This window comes from Erigeron canadensis, chromosome 7 (assembly GCF_010389155.1).
Source record: "Erigeron canadensis isolate Cc75 chromosome 7, C_canadensis_v1, whole genome shotgun sequence".
NCBI classification, from domain to species: Eukaryota; Viridiplantae; Streptophyta; class Magnoliopsida; order Asterales; family Asteraceae; genus Erigeron; species Erigeron canadensis.
The window spans coordinates 20,893,630-20,918,573 of record NC_057767.1 but is presented as its reverse complement, the minus strand read 5'-3'; the positions used below and the strand labels follow the sequence as shown (position 1 = coordinate 20,918,573).

The following is a 24,944-nucleotide window of genomic DNA, read 5'->3' as shown; positions in this document are numbered from 1 at the left end:
ATCTCATGGATTTTAGAGGCCCTGCGCTGTGTTGAATATAAAGACCTTTAATCAAATAAAAAATTTTATTAAGTGAAAGGTATTGGGAAAAAGCAAGAAGTCTTGGGTTCAAGAGATAACCTACAAGCAGGAAGTCTTGGGTTCAAAACTTGGGAAGTACATAGGAAGTGAGAAGTCTTTCTATGAACGCTTGGTTTGGGTATACCCATGTTCAAGTCTAAGGAGGCAGGGTTTACCCCTATTGATCGTCATGCTTTCGGGCAGATTCGTAGGGGAACTCTCTAACGCGGACCCGGTTAAGATAACGTATGTTAGACCTCCCGCTGTCGAATCGCGACACGAAATTCTCTAGGGAAATTCACCTTTAAAAAAAAAATAGGTCATCTCGAATACTTTAAGATCATTTGATTTAAATATATATCTACTACGTCTTTTACCCGCACGATGTGCGGCTAGTTAAGATATCGTTAATGTGATATATACATATATATAGACGTGGACATTGATAAGTATTAGTAAAAGTGTTTCACTGTTTTGTGTAAATTCATACAAACCATATCATTCGTTGATCCTTGTATTTTCATATTATGGTTAGTAAAAAAACCGGTTAACAAAAATATTAAACAACATGCATTGAATTTGGACTTGGCTACATAGATTATAAACGATTACAACATATCTTTAAATAAAATATGAGACACCAGATTATAACATGCTTTTAAAACAATATGTCTTATTGTATGTTTGTCAAAATGGTAAATGTCACGCATCGAGTTTAATTAAGGATTATGAAACACCAAAAAAGACACAACCAATTACATACACAATAATCTAAAAGCCAATACTTATTTATATAAAATTAAAAATTTGGTAAATAAAATATCTAACTCTAATGTAAAATATACATATGCAATCCAAAGTAGCTATCGATAAAAATGTACAATTAATTACGGGATTTTCGTTTTTGTTTAAAAAACAAATTTTTACCTAAAATAAATAATTTTAATATCTATATAAGATTTGGAAATTAGGTAAATCATAAATTTTTTTAAATATTTAAAATAATTTAATCTAAAGAAAGATAAATCTCATTTAGCGAAAGGTTGGTCATGGGTTTAAAACCTTTGAAAGGCATATTGGGAAGTCCTTGCCAATGAGGTGTGGCATGGGGGTTTTCTCTATCATTTAGCTAGTTTCATCCAGAACGGTAGTGGAACTTCTACCGCCAGTCATGCCCTCGGATTGACTGTGCTGGTGACGTGGTCAATCTCTATCGGACAATGAAGAGGCATACCGCTGAGTCCAATCACCATTGTTGTTCAAAAAAAAATTATAAAAAAATAGAGATGACACATATGATAAAATCCAATGTAGTAATGTTTTAAGATAGTTTAGAGTTGAGAAGGGCTTTCAAAGTCTAAGATTTCTACTGGTTACCCGCACGACGTACAATAGTTTTAAATATAATCTATGTAAAAAAGAAAAGCTTTTGAAATATAAATGACATTTAAAATATACTTCCTCGGCACATAATTAGGAGAATAAAAGTTAACTTCAGTAATGGAAACGACCAGGGTGGCGATTTCAGCTACAGATTGATGAAGGTGAGATTTTGCATTTGTACTTCATATGATGTTAGAATTAAAACATATATATTAAAAAAATCATGGGCAAAAAAACTGAAGTTATACATACCTTTTCTTGTTGCAATATGCGGATAAGTAATAACCCCATAAGACATAATTCTCTTGTGTGCGTAGACAAACATTCAAAATCACGATATATACATGTGATACATCACCTAAATACATCATATTTGAAACCCAAAAATTGTTAAAATATAAATGTATAGATTCAAGATTTTAACAATAACATCTATTACTGAAATTATTTCTTTTAGAAAAGTTAGTATGATTTTTATATAAAATTTATTATTATAAAATATACCTATAATATAATTCTCTTTATTTATGATATCAAATACCTTTATCAAACTAAGATATACGTGACTTTTTTTTTTAAAAACAATTTGTGTCAGGATTTTTTATAACTTTTTTAAGGATATATATATAAAAAAGAAAAAAATATTGTCAAACAATTTAAATGTGCTCAAAAAAAAATGAAAATCCTATATGGCAATATTATAAAATATGTTTGATTTTTTAAAAGTATAATTCTTTTTATTTATGATATCAAATATCTTTACCAAACTAAGATATAAGTGACTTGTTTTTTTTAAAACAATTTGTATTAGGATTTTTTATAACTTTTTTAAGGATATATATAAAAAAGAAAAAAATATTGTAAAAAATTTTGAATGTGCTCAAAAAAATATGAAAATCTTATGTGGCAATGTTATAAAATATGTTTGATTTTTTAAAAGCTCTAGAATCATTCGGATTCCTACTGTTTTAATAAATATATATATATTTATATTCGGTTGTATTGATTAGTTAAGGTGTGGAAGTCAAGAAACGAAACTTTTTTATTATTAGTTATATCCAATATCATTATCAGTTATATCCAATATCTATATCTATTTTAATATATAAAAGACAACTGACCTAATAACTTATTAACCAATTATATCTCACGATTTATCCAAATTAAACATTGATGATGTCATCTTTATATATCTTAATATTTTCAATTTAAACCCTTATTCTAAATAATTAAATATTTTATTTTATAAAAGATAAAAGAAACCAAACTTAGTATAAACTCTTTTTCAAAAGGCAGACTTAATATTATTTAAGAAAGAAACCAAATATGATTGGTTTTTAGAATTTTTGGTCGACTAAACACAAAAACCTAAACATTAATATTTTTAGTTTTCGTTACTCATTCGAACATAATCAAGGTTAGGATTTTTGATTTTTGTTGATTCAACTATTAATATTTAGTTATTTTTGAACATGCTCGTGTGAAATATCTGTAGAGATATTCATACTTTTAAAAATTGGTCTCATTTTGTCAGTCTTTTTAAATCCGCTTTTAATTCAATCTACAACGTTTAAAGGTAATCAAACTTATCTATTTATTATCTATGTTAGCTAATTGTATATTACACATGATTTTTTTTTTGTTTCATTTACTCGTGACCTAACCACTTATTGACTAATAATAATTCCCAGTCGTTTAAAATATTTTTATATATTAAAAGACAGTTGTTCTAATAATTTATCGACTATCTCGAATTGACTTCAGCTTTTAATTTTTAGTTTTTTTTTTTTTATCTTTTTATATACTAAAAGACACTTTAATAACTTATCATTCAATCATAGCTCTCAATTTTTATAAGTTGATTTTTGCTTTCAGTTTTGAATAAATGATTTTTGCCATTAGGGTGATAGCCTAGTGGTTAGGGAATTTTACACTTTGTGGTTTCTTCCTAGGGAGTCATGGTTCAAATCTTGTCACATGCAAATGTGGTGAGGGGACCTTAACAATACTATACCCATTTACACATGGGAGAGCAAACCCTTTAGGGCATTGCCAAAACCGAACCTGTTAGTTTGAACTACGTAAATCATTTTTCGACCACGTGATTGCTAATGACTCGAGACTAAGACCTAAGATACCTTCCAAATGATAATATCTAGTGAATTAACACAAAAACTCCAAGTTATTTAACAAAAAACACTTAAAATTAAGTGAAAACTCTCTAAAAATACTAAAAATGTTGAAAAGTCACTTTTTTAACTACGTAATTCGTTTTTTGGCCACGTGATTACTAATGACTCGAGACTAGGACCCAATGTACCTTCCAAATGATAATATCTAATGAATTAACACAAAAAACTCCAAGTTATTTCACAAAAAACACTTAAAGTTAAGTGAAAACTCACTAAAAATTACTAAAAATGCTAAAAAGTCGCTTTTTAACTACGTAGATTGTTTTTCGGCCACGTGACTGCTAATGACTCGAGACTAGGACCCAAGATACCTTTCAATGAATAATATCTAGTGAATTAACACAAAAATCTCCAATTCATTTCACAAAAAACACTTGAAATTAAGTGAAAACGGTATCTCGGACCGAATAGGTTTGAAACCGATTTCTCAAACCGGTTTGGTGAAACCGATATTGAAACTGATTTGACCCTAGAAACCCTGAACCGGTTTCGAACCACCGGTTTGGCTCAGAAACCGAACCGATTTGGTGAAAATTGCTTTTCACCGAACTCGATTTCGGTTTTGGTCGAACCGGGTCGGTCCAAACCGGTTTGGATGGGCACGCCTACTCCCGTATATTTATACGGGTCTAAAATCTAGTAATATCTTATAAAAAAAGAGCCTTTGTTTTATTTTAAAAATGATGATTTGAACGGACAAAAGTACTCATATTCTTTATTTACTAATTTAAACATCCCTACCTAATATATCTATAGTACCCTTAATTTTCAATCACTTATTTTTCACTCTCCTCAAATTTTAACCACTCATTTTTTTCTCTCTCCTCCATAAATTATTTTATTTCTCTAATTCATTCAAAATCTTTTATCTTAAAAACTGTATATCGATAAATTATAAAAATTGTATGGGTGTTCTTAAAATTTAATGTTATTTCATTAGAGATGTCATTCGATATATTTTTGACACATTTTTAAATTTGAGGGCGGAGCCCGTACGGTTAAGGCATATGGCTATCACACTCTATGACTTATCACTTCTTATGTCATATCTCTCTCACCATCTCACCGCTATAACGCGCAGATACTTTCTTTCATTCTACAAAATGGATGAGTGGGTGACATGTTTCTTAATTATATTATTCAGGGTAAATCTTTTAACTCGAATATATGTGACATAATCGTAAAATATTTATGGTCCTAGCAATCTCAAGATGTTGTTATGAAGTCTAGAGAAATTATATCTCCCAACTACCAGTGCACCTTAGAAGAGCTTTTACAAACAGGTAAATGGATTAAGTTTAATTTTCCTCTATTTTGGTTATCAAGGGAGTATGAGTCTTTTAATACAGATACACAGCTTAACTAAAATGCTCTGTCACCTAGGTTGTAAAACTCCTCCGAGTGAGTTGAGTTTTCAAAATAAACTCCTGACTCCCTAGCTCGCCGAGTCGAATCCGAGTCAAGAGTTTTCCAACTTTGATACGGATAGATGATGATGAAGCGTGATATTATCAACTAATCTAACGTTTAATTTTCAAGTTTGAATTATTATGTTAATGTTTTTAAACAATTATGTTTAAATTTGAAAGTTTGGAATATATTTTTAAAGTTTTCTTACATATAATTTCAAAAATACGTATATTTCTATATTTTTCAATCCGAGTTTTCTCCGAGTTGAGTCCAATTTTCCAAAACCTCCTGACTCCCCCCCCCCCTTCTCGCCGAGTCGAACCCGAGTCACGAGTTCCCCAACCTTGCCCGTCACTACTTACGAACCCATTTCTAACTAGTTCAAGATTGTACTTAATAAAGATTGAACCTTAAAGGCTCGGACCTATTATTAAGATCTCAAAGTATTATTCGTTCGACGAATTAAAGGAATTTTATATGCGACATTCAACCTATATGGTATAATTTCATTGTCGTTAGTCATACTCAGTGGAGAAGCTATGTGATGGTCAAAGATGGACTAATCATGACAAGTCCACATGATGATTATGAATATCAAATATAAGGAAAACATGGTGGGTACCAAATATTTAACGCTAGAATGATCTTATCTTAATATATACTATAAGACAGTTGAATAAATGACTTATTAACAAATTAAATAGCTTAATTTCATCAAATTGACTCTCGCTTATGTCATCATTTAGATTAGCTATAAATTAAAAACTCTAATAATCATTATCCAAATATATTATTATATTAGTATTTATTTTAATTTGTAGAAAAAATCTCATTAATTTACACTTTTTTATTTTCCATCAATAATTTACACTTTTTAGCCCTCAATACTTAATTTATATTTATTTTTAGCACCAACTTGGGGAGATTTTTTAAAAATTTACAAAAGGTATTTATATTTAATTTTTAAAAGTTTCAATTGTCACTCAAATCAAGAATCCTAATTGTTATCAATGAGTATGAAAACAATCCTAATTGTTATCTAATTATCGTAGGAAATGTGATTGAAAGTTACCTTTTTGTGTTATGAGTCCGCATCATGACCAAATACATAAACTTGAATGTCAAGTACAGTATCACAAATATGTTTATATTTTAATTCCTAATTATCTTTAATAATAATATCAAATTATGAGTACAACTGGTTTAAAAAATTCTATAATAGAGAAATTATTATAGCATGTGCCAACACTGATAATAGAGAAATTATTTGCAAAGTATAACACTTAGAACTGTATACGTTCAAAATTATAAGCTTTTATGACTTAAAAGTATGAATATCTAATATTGATAATATCGTAAACCTCGTGTCCAGTGTTGGACACGGGTCTAAAATCTAATATCTAAATCTAAAATATAGTATTTTGCACTAGTCTTAATTGGTTTAACTGAGATAGTTAAATTGTATTTATTTGGATACTTTTAAGCTGATTACATAATGTAAATGTGTATTAATGCAAATACATTAAGCAGCGATCATCGCATAAAAAGTATGTCGATATAAAGGTCAAAATCAAACAGAGAAATTTTTTTATTGTTTAATGGAGTTTTTGAAATGATAAATACATGCGTATTTTTTCCATTACGGCATTAAAAAATAGAAAAAATACACATGTATTTTCTATTTTCAAGAGAGATAGAATTGTCTAAATCTTACCTATCATATATCTCATAGAAATGAGATTCGATACCCTTAGTTCTTTAATTTTTTATACTACAAATGTAAAAACTACTGTAAAATAACAGACAAAATCAATTATAAACTAAAAGAAGAACATTTATCTTGGTTGACAGAGGCCGCTTGACATTTGTGGTGTACTAAGTGATAGCTTAAGGCCCCTAGTTTTAGTGTTACAAGTAGAGGTGCACAAAAAAACTGGTTAACCTAACCGACCCGTTCATAAACCGTAGGTTAGTAACCATAGGTTATTACTGTACCGGTTATAGGTTATCATAAACCGTAGGTTAGTAACCGATCATGACTTTTAAAACAAGAATCGGTTATTAACCGGTTAACCATTAACCGATTTTTTTAATAAAATTAACCTATAATCGGTTAATCTATATATTATTAGTAATATTTATATATGAGGATTGTTCATATGAATCCTTAATTTTTGGTGAAACCAAAGGACCAAATCTTGGCCCTTGATTTATCCTCATCAATGGATGAGATTAATCCTTTCTTCCCTCTTCTCTCCTTCTTCTCCGGCAACAAAACCGCCGTCCACCACCTCTTTCTCTTCTCTGGCCAACACCATCATCTCCGGCGAACCACTGTCGTCACCTCCTCCTCCGACCACCCAGAGACGGCGCCAGCGCCGGCAACAAGGACGGAGCCCGTACCGTATCAAACTGCCACCATCTCTTGGATCGTTGTGACAACAGTCATCTGAGCATATTTTCCCGATGTACTTTTCCTGTGGTTTTAGTTCATTCCGTTCATGTATGCGACTTTATAACTAGAATATGTACTTTAAAGTAGTGAACGCCATTAGTCTTTAATGCTTTACTAACGGAATTAGTAGACTAATGTTATATTCGGGCTTTGTAAGCATTTAGACTTTGGAAAAATTGTGCGTGGACTTGAGAACCGAAGGAATACTAGTTGTCATGTGGAAATGCCAATTTAAGTAATGTACTTAAGTATTAAATAATTGAAGATTTAATTATGAAATATGGTCGTATTTATAGTCGTTTGAAAGCTATTTGAAAGTTACATATAATTATGTCGACAAAATAAATTAATGAGGCTCGGGTCTTCTTAAATTATCGAGTCAAACGAGTTTTCTATAGGGTTAAAGAAGGTCAATTCGGTCAAACAAGGAGCAACAAAACCCTAGTTACCCTTTTTTCCCTCCCTCACTTTCACTCCTCCCTCTTATTCTTCTCCCACACGGCTGCATCACTCTTCCCTCCCAAACAGATTTTCCCTTCATCAAACAACATCTCCACCTCAAGTTTTGGTAAGAAAAACTTATGGGTTTAATCCAAAAATCGTTTTTCATGTAATACATGCTTATATATATACAAATCGGTCTATACATATATACACATATTCCTGAAAATCTTTAAAAACTGAAAAATATATGTAAGTTTGAATAAAAGTCGGCCTGATCTACTTTGGATTTGAGTGATAATCGAAGCTGTGGTTTTGCCATCGGGTTCTTCTCCTTCTTCTCGACCGAATCTGGTCATACTAGTTTTGTTCATCTTTTTCCTGGTTAGATCCGGTTTAGGGTTGTTATTGCTTAAATTCGGGTGTTCTTGCTTAATCTGTTGGCTGGTTGTTTCCCTTCTTCTTCCTGTTCGTGCTTGACAGATTCAGGTTATAGGGTTCTTGTGTTTTTCTTATGATTTTCATCTTCTGCTTATTTTTCTGTCGAGTTAGGGTTTCAGATTTGGTCAGAGATTGCTAAACTCGGCGAAAAGATGGTCATACTCAGTGTCATGCTTAAACACTGTGGAAACTTTCCTTGTTTTTAAACTCTACTTTTAATTCTATGACTTCTGAATTCGGTGTAAAAGAAACTCTATGGTTTAAAGTCTGAAATAAATTCAGTGTTCTTGTCAAGACTAATTTTGGCAAATATCAAACTCGGTGGCAACAATTTCTGTGAGCTTACAATTTTGGCTGAACACAGAGTTTATCAAGCTATGTGTCATGTGTAAATTACAAAGAATTTATAAACTCTATGCAAAAATAAACTCTGTAAAACAAGTTCTCTACAATAAACTTTCTGGCGTATGTCTACCTAAACTCTTTGTAAATTAAGTTCTCTGAAAAAGTTAAGTTCTCTGAAAATTAAGTTCTATGAAAGATTAAGTTCTCTGAAACTCTCTAATGACCAAATTCGGCATATCTAAAAGAGTTATTTCAATTGGACAATTTGTAAGGCATCGACATTTCAAGTGTTAATAAGTACAACAAAGCCTTTTATAAATATTATGACATTAGACAAGACATAATGGCATTTCCTAAGACACTAATATAAGACATAGATGAGTTCAATCAAATCCAAGTACTTACTGGGTGACTTGTGGACAATGTAGGACTTTTGGACAGATAGTGTACATATTTCAAGTGTATTTGACCGTTCGTGTTCTTGTTCGTTCATCTAGGATATTTGTGCTTGTGCTGCTTTCAGGTGAGTTTCGTAGCCCCTTTTTATTACAAGTTTTGGAGTGGAAAGTATACTGATATTTCAAACAGTTTATTTCTGTTTATGTTCAATATTGAGTCTGTGCGTATAGAGTTACTTATGTCATTTGACGTGCTTCTGTCTTGTTATATATGTGTGATTATGTGTTGTTGTGCTTTATGTCGTGCTTATCTGACGTGCTTTTTGTGTGTACTGGAGACTTGAGATTTTGAGACTTTGGACTAAGGCAGGTACCGTAAGACCGGACTTTGAGACATTGAGACTTGAGACTTTTGGACTTATTATGGCGTAACTCTGCTTGTTATATATTGAATTATTACTTGTTTAGACTTAAAAGAATCGAGAAAACACTTATTTCTTTGACTAGACTTTTTGACTAAAACCTATGAACTCACCAACCTTTGTGTTGACACATTTTACTATACTTTTCAGGTACTCAGGCTAATCAGAGATAAAGACTGCTATGCTAGGCTTGGACTTCGGAGTTTAGTGCTCCTTTATTTATTGTCAGACTTTAAGGCTACATGCCTTAGATTATTTCTTTATGGACTTGGTTGTAATAAACTATTTTAGCATTGTTATGACTTTGAACTCATGTTTTTGGGAATATATTTATTATATTCTATTTCATTTAGCAGTATCTATGTAATTCCATATCGTGTTGTACTTTTCATGACACCTCATGTTCCGCCAACGGTGGGGTGTTACAATCGTCGCCCATCAAATCCATACAATTCCATATGCGTCCCTTGACGGACAGCTTAGAACGGATAAGGGCCACTGGCCCGTACCGTATCCACCCAAAAACGAAATTGATAATCGCCGGAGATGTCGCTTGAGATATTGCCGCCGCCGGAGATGATTCTGACAGCCGGAGATGTCGCCAGAGATGATAGGTGATGTCGCCGGAGATGAAGATGTCGCCGGAGATGATGGATGATATTGCCGGAGCTGGCCGCCGGAGATGGAAACTTTCATGTTTAATTTTATTATTAATTCCAACCATTGATAATTGTTGATCCAAGGGCTGAGATTAAGCCCTTGGCTTTCACCAATTTTGGTGGTTCCACATGAAGACAACTCATTTATATATATAGCAGAAACATAATACCAGAAGCATAACAGCTTGCATAATACCAGAAGCATAACAAAAGCATAGCAAGAAATCGAATGAATTAAAAGAATTCGATTGAATTAAAATAGGGAAAAGAATCCTAATGAATTAAAAGATAGAAAAGATTAGTGAAAATCGATTGAAACTTGAAAGAAGTCGATGATTGAATGATTGAATGATTGAATGATCGATTGAAAGGATTATTCGAATCACTTGATTTTTTTGTTAGGGTTATTCGATCAATCGATCAATTGGGAATGGTAGGGCTTCAAGTTTCATGGTAGATTGGGAAGGGGATAATTTAGATTGGGAATAAGGGTTTCAGGTTTAGATCGATTGGGAACGGGAATATAAGGTAGGAGTTTAGATCTAGGTTTGTTAAGTAAAAAGAAAAAAAAAAAATCATGAAGTGTGGGAATTAAGATCGGAGTTGAGATCTCAGCATAAAAGAAAATTATAAATATAATGTGAAAGAAAAGACGATTGTTTTTTAAGTAGTAGGCGGTTAAATAAAAAACCGAATAGGTTAACTGGTATCGGTTAACCGGTTATTATTAACCGAAATCGGTTACACCGATTAAGGTTTTTCCAATCACAAACTGGTTATTAATCGGTATAGGTTAACCGAAACCGGTTATTTATTTTTAAAAAAATAACCGGAACTGGTTAACTGGCATTTGCACCTCACGCTAAATTGTTATTGAGATTTTTTTACGATTTTTGGATTAAAAGAACCAACAATAACTCGTAAAACCAAAGTACCTCACAAAATATAGTATAATATGGTCTACAATGACTAAAGTGTTTGTTTTTAGAAAAGTTAGAAACATAAATTTTATATAAATATATTAAAAAAAATTTACACACATAAAAAATAGATAAAATATTTCAACTCTGTATTTTACAAGAAAAACATTTTTTCTTTTTAATATATATAAAAGAGAAAGTTTAATTCATAATTGGAGATGTATGAATCATTTAATGAACTTCAACATTTAATTAAAGTCATTAAATTAAATGATGATGTCATATACCTTATTTAACATTTTTAGATTTAATTTTATTTTAATAAATTTAAATTATTATTATAAAGTTTGTAGACATTAACAATTAATGTTTTTAATGATATAATTATGAAAACTAATATTTTTATTATTTACATCATTTTTTATCTTTAAAATTAATTTTTAATTTGTTTACAATAACGTTTTTATTAAATCAATGTTTTGAAAACCGGACTGGATGTTAAACCGGTCTTCTTAATAAAGAACTAAAAAACAAATATGAAGTCTATAGTAAATTATCACAATTATATATCAGAAAAATAATTGTATAAAAATTGCAATGATATTATGCATAGTTTTAACTTCAATTAATAAGATACCGCGATATATAGATTGTTAATTAAATTGCTTGTAATTTTAGTATATAACTAAATTATCCGAGCAAAACGTTAAAGTGAAAGTATAATGACAATGCATGCAGACATATCCGGTTGAATGAAAGACATCCAAAGGAACAAAAACCTTACTTAACGAGACCTCTAACAGGTAATGTATTCCTTTTTCAACTTTGGTCACTGTTAACCGGAATCTAAACAACTACTAATGTAACTTCATGTTTTTAGTTGTTTAATTCTTATCTGGTTAAATATTTGTTTTGATATTATAAAAATTTTGCATGTCATTCATTATATATATTTCATGCGAATTACACGGGTAATAATCTAGTTTTTATTTATTCCAAAACCCGAATAAAGTTAAGGGGGTTTTTGTTAAATATTTTATGAAAAGGCCTCTGTATTAGTTCTTGTTTAGAGCCACTAAAATGTTGAGTCCGCTCCGCTGGTTGATTTTCAAGCAAACGAATACAAATCTACTTTATTTGGTTACGAACCGACTATATATAGGCAACAGAAATGGATGGGGGGTTAATTTAGTAGAAGAGGAAAGATTATTTATTCGTATTACAAGACGTTCACACGTTTCGAACACGCACAAATACACGCCATGGAACTACAATATATGGTTGTCAGTCGTTCATCTCAAATAGATCCAATGGTGTGACATGCTATAAATGTGTGCATAGCACACATGATTATTACCTTTTTTTCTCTTATAAGTTTCTATATTTGGATTACAAATCATAAAAAATGTAATTAAAAAATGAAAAAATATAAAAAAAATAATAATAAAATTTCGTTGTTTGGCATAAACCGATAATGAATGTAAAACAAATATAAAATATAAACAAATTTATATAAATCTCTTTATATAACTAAAAGGGGATAAGTTTTTGATTAGTTGGCAATTATGAGAGAATGTTTTTATTATGTGTCATTTTTACATTAATTTCCTAATTTTTAGCATTCTTTTAAAAATTATTCTTTATCCTAATCACCATTAATTAATAATAAAAAAAAGTAAAAAAATATAAAAAAAAAATAAAAAAAACAAACATTATAACAAGTCGGTCTCTTATAAAATACATGTTTGAATTCTATCTTATCTTATTGTAACTAATTTTTTTAGATCTTTTAATTACTTTATTATATATTCAAATTCCGTATTCATATTTACATACTAAAACTAATATAAATATATAATAGTTGAATTATGTTTTTACTATTTTAATGTATTGAATTTTGTTTTTACTATTAAAAGTTAATGATCTTAATCATCAATTATAATCATAATCATTAATATTTATTTTTGTATTTTTTATATAAAAACAAAGATGTTTATACACTTTATACTATGCTTTATTTAATTTAATAATTTTTTTTTTACAATGAGATTATTTATTATATTATGTTTATCTTTTTGAAAAGTATTTATTATATTATATTTAATGAATATATATTATAAAAAGGATTTTTATGATTTATAAGTATTTATGTTTGTTAGTCATGTTTTAACATATTTGACGTATATCATATATATTCATAAATTATAATTTTATCGTTTGAATCAATCATAATTTGACGAAATTTAATATTATCATAAATTATGAATAATAATGTAACTATCAATTATTATATATTTTTATTTATTTTCTTGATTAGTCCCACACAACGTGTGAGTTTAATCTAGTAAATTAATAAACAAAAATACCCAATATAATTACTCTATCATAATAATTAAAATTAATAAATAAACCCATAAGATAAATAAGATAAGTTGATTTTATTCTCATCATTTCTCACCATACTCTAAGGCTTCATTCTTGAGTTTTTTTTAAAGGAAAAGAAAGGGAAAGATAGGAATTTTTACCTTTTTACATTCTTGAGTTTTTTTTCCAAGAGAAAAGAAAGTGGAAGGAAGGAAAAAATCAGGGTTTTTTCCTCCAAAAGTTTTCTAGCCATTTTGGCCTGATTTGGATGGAAAAGAAAGTGGAAGGGTGATTACAGGTGGAAGGGGTGGTTGCAGGTGGCGGTTTCAGGCAATGGATGATTGTAGGTAGTGGTTTCAGGCAGTGGTACCAGGTGGCGGTTGCAGGTGGTGGTTTCAAGCGGTGGTTGTAGGTGGCGTTTTTGTGGCGTTTGCAGGTGGTTGTTGTAGGGAAGGGGGGTTGCAGGTGGTTGTTGCAGGGAAGGGGGGTTGCAGGTGGAAGGGGGTGGTTGCAGGCGGGTTTCTTTTAGTTTCCTTTCAAACTCGAGAATGACTTTTTTGAATGTAATCTTCTATCCTTTCTTCCCCTATCCAATTTTTCCCTTTCTTTTCTTTTAATAAAAACTCAAGAATGCAGTGTAAAGAATATGAGAATGAAAGTGTTTCCCACTTTTACCCTATAAATTTCTTTTAATATAAATAATTTATCAACTGTTATTTTTTGCTTTATTTTTCTTTTACATGAAACCTCGAATATTTTCTCATTCTTTAAGTCGGCCCTATATGACATATCTTGGGAGACATTAACTTTACTGTAATCTCATGTATAATGATTTTTGCCATTGTATGTGTTAGATATTGTTTAGTATGTTTTTGATTGTCCTCTCTTCGCAAAACAACCCAAAGTTTTCGAAACCTCTTCGCGTTTACATCGTAGTAAACGAGAGGATAACTTCATCTCATACTTCATAAATCTCTCATTCTAATTCCAAAAAATGTAATGTAATATAGAGCACCATTTTAGTAAAAGTTAATTAATACGTACTATCAATCGGATTATTAATATTATAAAAGCCTGTTTTAAAGTTAAACTGAAAATTTTATAGGGACCGGTCGAACCGATCGGTTCAAAGTTGTTTAGGTTTTTCATAATATTGTAGATTATGAATCCTGGTGGAGCTAAGATAATGTCTCTCATGTTCAAAAATATAGGAAATGCATAATTATAATTATAATAATAATAATAATAATAATAATAATAATAATAATAATAATAATAATAATAATAGGGATGTGAATATAAGGTTGTCATCTAGCTTAGGTACAAGACCACTTATATTTTAATTCTTTAATAATTAAAAATATGAGGGTCTAATTATTTGTTTATTATATATATAAATATTACTTTTTCTTTAATATAAGAAGTTTATATCTAAACTTAGATGATGACCGTCTTACATTTACTTTTCCCTTAATATAGGAGGAATAGGAATATAAGTCTATATCTGATATTATGTCAGATTTTTTTTTTGAAAGGTAAATTTCGCTTAAAACTTTGTGTTGCTATTCGAAAACAAGAGGTCTAGCATAAATTGTCTTAATTGGGTCCACGCTAGATAGCTCTCTCGAAGTTGAAATGTCTATTTCAAATAACCGATGAGGGAAAAACCGTCTACTAATCCGTCCAAAGACACAACAATTAATAGGGATAAATTCTACCCTCTTGGACTTGAACCTGGATACATATACCCAAGTCAAGTCCTCATAGAGAGATTTCTAGTACACCCCAAAGAACCCAAAACCTCTTAAATGGAAAGATGTCCCAACCAATGAGCAAATGTTCAAGGAAGAGATTATGTCCCAACACATGTTAACCATCATCTACGACTCCGTGTTGTGCATGTATGTACTCATTTCGGAGTGGAATAATCCAAAGAAAATCAAAACGTTTGAGATGGTCTTTGTAGATAAATTGGTATGTATTTTTCAAATTATATACTGTATACTTTTAGAATATAACTAAAGTTGGAAAAAAAAAAAGGTAAACTAGAATCAATTTTTATATGAAGTTATTTTTCATATGTTTCTTCTTTAACTTTCGTATTGAATAGCATAGAGATTCATTTTATACTTTAATTTTAGGGATTCATTTTATATTTTTATTTTAGGGATTTTAATTTATTTCATATTTATTTATATACTTGAATTCTAATTTTTAAACTTTGATTAATATATTTATCTGTCTATCGATGAGCACTAGTTGTTATATAAGCACGTGGGTCATAGAACTTTGTAAGTTTGTTCGTAGCGACTTGGTCCATTCGTCTAAGTGCCCACCAATTTCACTCTAATAAAATACGACAAATGCATATAAAAATTAAAAAATAATATCCAAACTAAGAAATATAATGGAGTTAGTAATCAAAGTTGATACAGAAAATAATATATTCTAACTATCGTTCATAAATCAATAAATACATATGACTTGACATGCTATCTAGAAAATTATTATTGTACGTAATATAAACAAATAAAGTCTACATTTTACAAATACGAATATAAATATTTTGTCTATTTATACTATAAGTCACATCGCATATAAAAACAAGAACAATAAATTGTTAACCAAAGCACGGGTCCATTTAACAACAATAAATTATATGGGCTAGATGACATAATCTCACGGGTCCATTTAACAACAATCATCTAGTTATCATGAATTCATGATACTCCGTATTTGAATCTTTAACTAATTACGAGCATGGTACCCATGTAATGCGGCGGCAGTGGTGGAAAAGACGGTCTAGTGGTATCGGTGATGATACTATTGGTGGTGGTGGTAGTGTCAAGTGGTGTAGGTGAAAATTTTTAAAAGATAAGGGCTTAAAGTGTTAAGTATTAAAATAAGGGTTTATGGTGTAAATTAATTCATTAAGGGCAAAGTTGGTAATTTATAAAACTTTTTCCATAATGAGTTTTTATTAAGGGGCAATTTAATAATTTCGTATGTGACATATGAGTAACTATTTCTATTTTGAAGGGGTGCATAATTTTTATAAAGGAGTATAGATATAGATGAAGTGATATCAAATCAAATTAATTAATTTTCAAATTTACATTTATTACATCTTTATCTTTATATATATAATAATAAAACAAGATTGTTTTTTATAGGCATTATTAGAAAGTTTTTGATGTGACAAATCCGTATTTCATTTAAAAATTCTTTTTATTTAATTATGATGTCATATATATAAATAAAATAGAAGTAGCCCTTTACATGTTTAATAAAAATATCAATAATTTGTTTAAAGAATAAAAAATCTCTCTTATATAATATTACAAATAAAATATATTTTTTCAAATTAGTTGATTTATTAACTATATAATTATTGTTTTAGTTGAATTATTAAATTTATATCAAGTTATATTGTTTTAGTTGTTTTAGTTGAATTATTAGATTTAAATTAACATGCCCGGGTTAAACCCGCGTTGCTTAACTAGTATATTTGTAATTGAGGATGTACATGGTCTGATTTCGTTTTAGCTTAAATTGTGGGGTTTAATGATCTTTTGAACAATCCGTTCAAATTGTTTTATCATATCAAACCAACCAAAACCAATTAATCTGGTTTGGTTTGCCCAGTATAATTTAAATTAAAATATATAAGAGCATAGTAATATGTAGCGTTTACAATCTAACTAGATTTAGACCCTTGTTAAATACACGAATTGTTTATGACATATTAAAGATAAAATTAAATATGTGTAATTCAAGAAAAGTTGAGAAAGAACAAACTATTAAATTCAAATATAAAGAATGTAATTAAAGTTGTGAAAAACCAAATCGGTAAATTGAAATATAAATAATGTAATGAAATCAAAGTAACTAAATGTAATGTAATACTGTAACATTGACGAAAATGTTTAACCTTATTCGTCTATCAAAATCATGTCAAGGCTTGTGGTTGTAACTGTTTTCTTAATATTACAATTAAAATACCATTTTGTAGTTTTTGTAATATTATTTATTTTCATGAAATTTTTTAGTTATATAGTTGTTATCAGTTAAATATTTATAATTTTTTTATATATATAATCATTGATAATTGGAGAACTTATAATTTAAAATAATGTGAATAAGTTATAATTATAGTTGTATAAATACAAATTGTAATCAAAATTAATTTTTTAATAATTAAAAGATATTTTTTAGAAAATTATTTAATTAGTTGATTGTTTAGGATAAAAATGAGTTTTATATTTTAAGTATTTTGTTTCAATAAAATTATTAATTTAAGTTGTAATTGGTGAATTGAGGTTAGTTCAGTTGCTTTTTAGTATATACTTTTAGTATATATTAAAATGATGTATACTTGCTAAGAGGTATAAAATAAGATCAGTTAATGTCATGCCATAACAAAAAATTTAAAAGTCTCAACAAAACAAACATATCAAATTGCAACGCCTATGCTGCAAAAGAAACACAAATGAAATTTTAAAACTAGAAATATAAAATTTTAAGATAAAATCATGAAAACTTTAAACTTGTTTACAACTTCTAGTTAATAATGAATATATTTATAGCTTATAATTTTAATATTAATTATTAATATAAATATAACATATCGTTATTATAGTTAAACGGTTTGGTTTGGTTTAAACAGTTTATTTAACATTTAAAACGAAAGACCAAATCATAAAAACTGTTTAATAAAAAACAAACAAACAAACAATCTATGCCTTTTTATTAAACCAGACCAATCCGTCCAGTTACTTCGATTTAAACACATTAGATGGTTTCGATCAAATATCTTATAATAGTTACTATCGAACAATTATCATATACTGAGTATTTATAAAAGGTTTTGATAAACACAACTCTTAGGGTTGTAGTTAAAGTACAGTAAATAGTTGTACACTTATCATAAAATTCAAATGTGGTTATCTATAATATAACTAAAAGAGGGGGTTGAGATACACTTGACATCCCTAATCTTCTTTTTTGAGCCTAATCCGCTCTCCTTAGTAATTCACTATTTTTTAAATATTTTATTTAAATTATTAAATGACCAACCTTATTATTAATTAAAAACTATTTTTATCCTTAAAAGTCTGTTAAAAATTATTATTTATATATACAACTTAGAAAAAACCCTCACATACTCTCAACAAAAAAAAAACCTATGACCAAAAAATTGTTGATGAGTTGGTATGTATTTTTCAAATTATATACTTTGTTGCAATTTTTTTATTTAACTAAATTTGAAAAAAAAAAGAAGGTAAACTTGAATCAATATTTATATGGAGTTATTTTTCATATGCTTATTCTTTAGTTTTCGTATTGATTAAGTTGGGATATTGGTCATATTGATGGTTGCTCGAATCATATTAGCTTTGTTTAATATATTTTGAGATTACCTGTCCATTGGACGGGCCTGAGCACTAGTTGAATATGTAATGTACAAACTAGATTTTTATCCCGCGAAAAATGCGGGTAAATTTTAAAAAATCGTTTTTAGTAAGTTAATATAAAATTAAGTTTGAGAAAGAAAGTAATTAGTTTAAAAGTTTAGTATCTTAGATAAAAATCGATTAATGAGACCTAATAATTACATAATTAGTAATTAGGTTAAAAAAATGTATACTCAAATTTGCAAGGAACTTCTGAAAGTAAACATTCCATTTACTTCAAGCCTTCAAGGTAAGTAGAATAACAAACCTATATTTCAAAATCATAATGTCATGAAACTAAAAACTTAAGTTTACTGAAATATGCATGATATATATGTTTCCGCACACACCAACATAATCAAAGTAAGTCAAAACTAACATTATATGCAGAATACTATTGTACTATTATTACTGATTTGAAGTGATCAAAATTCTTTATAGATGCTATCCAACTATCCCAAAAGTCTCAAATTCCCATATAGGTTATTAAACCACATACTAAAGTATAATCAATCTTGGAATTTTTGGCAAATTTGGAACTATTTCTACATACAATCATAGACTTAAAAAGCTGAAATATGGCAACTGAATATGCAATGCCAACTTGCCAAGTAGGGGAAAAATTAATATATTGGATTCCATTATTAATTCCATCACAGTACCATTAAAACAATTTCATATAAATAGCACCAACTATTGTTATCAATGACCTTATCAACTACATACATTGTAGGTCTTCAGTGAAGCAATTAGATTAAAAGGTTAAACATACAGACTTGTTCTCAAACAATGAATACTTACAACAATAGTGCTAGAGCATCCAATTTCTAATGACCCTAACCACTTGCACATGTCCTTGAAAAGCTCATACACTTCAATCTTGTTTTCAGACTTGAAGCTTTAGAATTGTACTCAGCTGCATATATTATAACCAATTTGGAAACAATGGGTAAAACTGTAAACTTATGTCTTTATCTTTCAGACAGAATCAGTAAAAGGAAATAGTATGATCAGCTATAAAGTTTTATAACTACCAAACATCATTAAGGTAATCTACAATTTATCTTGAAAGCATACAGAGTAATAAGCGATTAAATAAATATTCCAAAACAATCAAATCATAGAAATGAAGCGTAAGTACTTAATTAGATGTTTCAGTAATATACATTCTCATATTCGATTGCAAGTTCTAGACTTAAAACTTTACCAGTCAAAAAAGCGAGAGTAGAATATCTTACTCAAAGCATCCCTACCACTGACTACAGCTTCAGGATCAAGATTTCTTATAATGACCACCTCTGGTGATAGCATACCACTTTTGATCGGTGCATAGAGTTTCACTTGATAACACGTCCATGTTCTAACTTTTGCGTATTTCTTGTTACACGGATGATAAGGTAATCTTTTGGTTATCTACTCACAGCCCATTAATAAACATGATGCAATTGTACAATCATAATTAGCGACCACCTTTTACTTGACAAGAGACCGGCTCCTACCCTCATCATCATCATCATCAACATACATGGATATCCTGTGTTGTCTGCATGGCATAATTAGTACACAAATTGAAGCTGAGTAGTGAAACATGGAGTTGTTTATATAATACACAAAGTAAAAGAGCTGATGCACACCTTTTGGATAACATTCAAATAATCTCTCTCAATAGTCACATGACCAGTAATCAGCAACTACAATAAGCCCTCTCAATAGTCCCTTCGTAACCTACAGTATTAGTAACATACGATTAATTGACTTCAAATAAGAACACGTCAAGACTGATCAGAAGATCAAAAGTGGAAATAAACACATACATAAAATAAAGGTATGCAATTTATAGAATAAAGGTGTAGTAAAGAGGATCTTATCTTAGTTCACCACCAGATTTTATATGCCTAAAGCTGGAAATCAACCCATTTTCCCCTTTTGATTGAGCTCAAAACAACCAACCAACACCAGTCTTTCAGTCACCATCAAACAACATTGTTTCTTTACTCGAACTCGAAGTCTAACATGAGCTTACCTCCCTTCTCCCTTTCTATCCGAGGAGCATTTAATACAAATCTGAAACAACAACAAAATCACATATAAGCAAGTTTTGAGCAATATAAGCATCCTTCTAAATGTAGTAGTTCCATAGCAAACATATTAACCATCTTTAAAAGACTACTTAGAAACACCATCATAAACATACCAAATGCTTGTAGGGGATACATAAATCCATCATAAGACTTGCACTCCAAAAATGTCATAAAATTAAATGCTTGACTTTTTTAAATCATGTAGCTTTTTAAAATCTATCAAAAGGTAATAATAATAAAAAAAAAAACTCATATACCTTTTTTTAATCATCATCATCTTCAAGTTGTAAATACCTTTATTTTCCTATGCATACAATTTTGGTTGTTACCTATAAACATATGTTATCAAACCTCCAAAGCTTATATTAATCATCCTCAAAACATGAATAATCATCGGTATTGTTTAAATCCTCACAAAGCTTGTCATAAACTCAACATCATTGGCCAAACAATTTAAGAAACAAAAAATCAACTACACAATAACAATTTCTAGAAAAAGCCCCAAATTAAAATCTGAAAATTCATACCTAAAGTGGATAAATCCATCAAACTTTTGGCTGAAAAAAATCTTTTCTATTTCTTCCCCTGCACCAAGTCACCAACTGAATATTCATACAAAAAAAAAATAAGAGTAAAGCCACAAAAAACTCTAAATATATAAAAATATATAATTTATTAGCCATTTTCATCTTGGAATCATCAAATTGATATACACAAAGCTTTTATGTGATTTTTATAGGTTACATAAGAGATTGAAAACATCAATGAAATTTGATTTTCAAGATTAAATACATATATCTATATCTATAGTTGCATATGTATATGTATATAATATATAAACAAATAAAACATATATATGATACTAATAACATATATATGATATGTTATAAAATTAAATAATAAGATACTAATAACATATAACATATCACAAATTAAATCTCTTACGTTCCTACAAGATATAGAACCATCAAAAACAACACAATATGATTATATGTCTTTTTGAGACATTACATCGAACACTTAGAAGGCAACACCATCCATCTTCTTTCAAGCATTTTATCAAACACATGAATTATCTTCAATATTGTCCTCCAAACAAGTTTCAAATCCCACATGAAATCAATAATAATTTGTAAAAAAAACTGTAATTTCACTAACCTTTTGATATGCACACCCTTTCCGTCGGCTAGCATGTTACCAATCTTTCTTTTATCATCATCATCATCATCATCATCGTCATCATCATCATCATCATCATCATCATCATCATCAAGTTTATCATCAGAAGCTTTATATATATATATATATACCAACTCGATTTATAGATATATATGTATTCATATGGATAAGATAAAGAGATGAAAGAAAATGGAGTATAAAGATTTTAGATATTCTAATGTAATGAATGAATATAAAATATTTTTATTTCTCTCTCCCTTCTCCCTCCACTCTCTTCCTTTTCATTTTCAAAATTCAACTCCATTCTCCCTCCACTCTCTTCCTTTTCATTTTCAAAATTCAAAAGACCCACCAAAGCCTTCACACACACTAAAAACACCATCAAATACCTACAACTTGATGTCATAGTTCCTATGCGGAAGCCTTGTTTTGTTGACAACTCAAGTTTGTAATGTCACTCGACTTTTCTCCTTTAGTATGAAAGGGGAGATTTTTTTTTATGCACGTTAAAATACTGCTTTTAGCATTTTTCACTTAATAATTACCTAATTACCATATTTATTAGTACAAAATATGTAGTATTTGACAAACCAACAAAAAATCAAAAACCATTCGTGTAATTTACTCCTTGTTAGTAGAGAATTAAATGGAACGTAACTACGATAGTAACTCTTATGCATGCTTAAAGTTTTTATAAATGAATTTGTTGTTCCTCGGTCAAGCATACTTCATATATTCCTTGGAACTTAAATTAGTACCATCATTTTTTATAAATGTGTCATCATATACAAACTATATAACTAACTGTACAAATCAGTAATACACAACTGTAGTACATACATCAAAATAAATGGTACGAATATCACTTCCCTTCTTTTAATATTATAGATCAAATATTAGAATCCATGATGGTGATATATAAACTTTAAATTCGTATTCAATTCACGACGTTTAAATCATGACAAAGACATAAGAACTACTTTCCAAAGCCAAAGTATTGTAGCATAACTAATTTAATGATGAGGTAGGGAATATGAGACTGTTATACACCTAAGTTAGGTAAAAAACTTTTCACATACCTTTTTTAAATCATAAAAATCATATGGGACAAACATTTATTCAAAATATTAAAATATTGGTATGTGAGGGGTTTTTCTATCCAAGTTGGATGCATAACAGTCTCATACTCACTTTTCTCCTTAATGATTAGCATCTTGAGATTATATCCATTTGATTAAAATAACGGATGGTGTATCCCAACCAAAGTTTTTGGTATCTCGACCAGATCGCTCCAAAATAGTGTGGACCCCCATGTCTATAATGACAAATGAGTAATAGCGAGCCCCCTGTCATTAATAGTCTGATCGGGTTACCAAAAATATGGTCGGGATACCAGGCGCCTAAAATAAATTTATGTTTTTGTTAATATGAGATTAATTAATTTAGCTAAGTACAATTAAGTTCTAGAAATATAAAATGACGACATGTCTACTTAATTGATTTAGACATCTTAATTTTTTTTATTTCGTGTATGTTTGGTAAAAAATAGTAATGCTATTTATTTATCTTTATCTTTAACCCTTTTAACCCCTTATAAAGAGTATTAAATTAAGACTTTAAGCATATTTTTTTCCCCAAAATGTCCCTCCACACACTACAACACTATTTAGTGTATGTATAAATATTATATTGGTTTATTTTTTGCTTTATTATATTAGTTTACTATTTTTGTTATCAATTTATATTTGATTCTAATTTAATTAATATTGAACTTTCTATATAGTTTTAAAACAATCGACATAATCTCATAATTTATATTTTTGACAGACTCTGTAACCAATATATTCATCCAAAAAAATAATATAAAATGTCGCCGCAACGCGCGGGTACTATGCTTAATTACAAAAACGAGATTATAGTTCTTAGGATTGCTATTGGTGAAAGAAAGGTAATTGTTCTCATATGTCGCTTATTTTGTGATATGGTAAAGAAAAAAAAAACTGGTGATTTTTGGGGTGCGATATTGATAAAGATTTTGGATAAAATGTCTGTATATAAATGGAGCTTCATAGTATGATTCATGTAATGTCGACTTCAATTGACTACCTCAAAATCACTCTGTTTGGTGACCCACAAATTCGATATTTGGGTGGTCACCACAATGAGGTATACTTCATAGAATCAATTTCATTCCAAACACACGCTATAATCTCACCTTCTAATGTATTTAATCCAAAAAGATAGTTGATATATCTTTACTTGGTTTACAAACCAAAATCTGCTTGTAATGTGTCATTCGGACTAACGTTTCTTGGCATGAAGCGTGTAACATACATCGACGATCCAATCCCACTGTCAACAATTTTGAAAGATGTCTGCAAAATGATGTTAAGCATATTAAGATAGTTTTGACCTTTTGGTCAAAATGTTAAAGTGTTAAACATATTTACAATTAAACCCACAGTGAAAATCTATACTTCTATAACTATACTTATCTAATACTATATTATAAAGGAGGGCCCTTTTTTTTTTAAAATTATCAAAAGATGAATTGAAGTACCTAAATTGCCCCTCTTTTTTATTCACTAATTTAAACATATCCACCTAATATAATACCTTTAAATATCAACTACTCATTCTTCTCTCTTTTCTCAAATCTCAACCACTCATTTTTTCTCTCTCCTCCATAAATCATTTTATTCCTCTAATTTATTCAAGATCTTTTATCTCAAAAACCGTAT

The 24,944-nt window shown here is 29.2% G+C and overlaps 1 long non-coding RNA gene across 1 annotated transcript; it reads right to left on the bottom strand.

Moving 5' to 3' along the window:
- Positions 1 to 19,636: 19,636 nt before the first annotated feature.
- On the bottom strand, positions 19,637 to 20,689 carry LOC122606552. The gene is made up of 3 exons (XR_006324938.1): positions 20,578 to 20,689; positions 20,151 to 20,486; positions 19,637 to 19,859 (listed from the first exon to the last, which is right to left on the bottom strand). It is a non-coding gene; the product is annotated as an uncharacterized LOC122606552 (long non-coding RNA).
- Positions 20,690 to 24,944: the final 4,255 nt, after the last annotated feature.